The sequence below is a fragment of the Phalaenopsis equestris genome, unplaced genomic scaffold (genome assembly GCF_001263595.1).
Source record: "Phalaenopsis equestris unplaced genomic scaffold, ASM126359v1 Scaffold000735, whole genome shotgun sequence".
NCBI classification, from domain to species: domain Eukaryota; kingdom Viridiplantae; phylum Streptophyta; class Magnoliopsida; order Asparagales; family Orchidaceae; genus Phalaenopsis; species Phalaenopsis equestris.
The window spans coordinates 12235-12801 of record NW_018165175.1 but is presented as its reverse complement, the minus strand read 5'-3'; positions in this window follow the sequence as shown (position 1 = coordinate 12801).

Below are 567 nucleotides of genomic sequence, written 5' to 3'. Positions count from 1 at the left end.
AAAAAAAAGAGCAATAAATTTGGTTATTCTTATAATTGGATGGACTATTAAATGATTGAAAAGACGGATAATAAAAATTACATATTAATTAATTGCATGAACTGAGTGACATAAAAGTGGAAGATCATAAGTTAGATGACAAAGCACTCAACTAATTCATTAGAAGTGAGCTGTGAAGAGACTAGGTTGAGTGCTCTATAATCTAATTTATGCACACCTGGGAAGATCAAAAGTCAGACAGTTGTCCCCATTTAAATTTATAATTTCTTGTATAAATAATAAAATTTAATATTTTTTCTTATGTAGTTTAGAAAGTTTAGAAATTCTGCCCTCATGTCGATCCTGCCCCCTTAAAGTGAGGCCACAAAGTGATAACATACTTGATAAACCAACTTCGAATAGTTTCGGATTTATCCAAAATATTAACACGCGCTACTAGTGAGAGGTGATTAAGGCAATTGTTTTGATTGTGAGGATGCGTGCCACTACAGATGAAAGAGGATGAAGTAATGTTTCATTATGTGCAAGTTAAAATGCAATTTTTTTTATCATTTGAATAATTTTTTT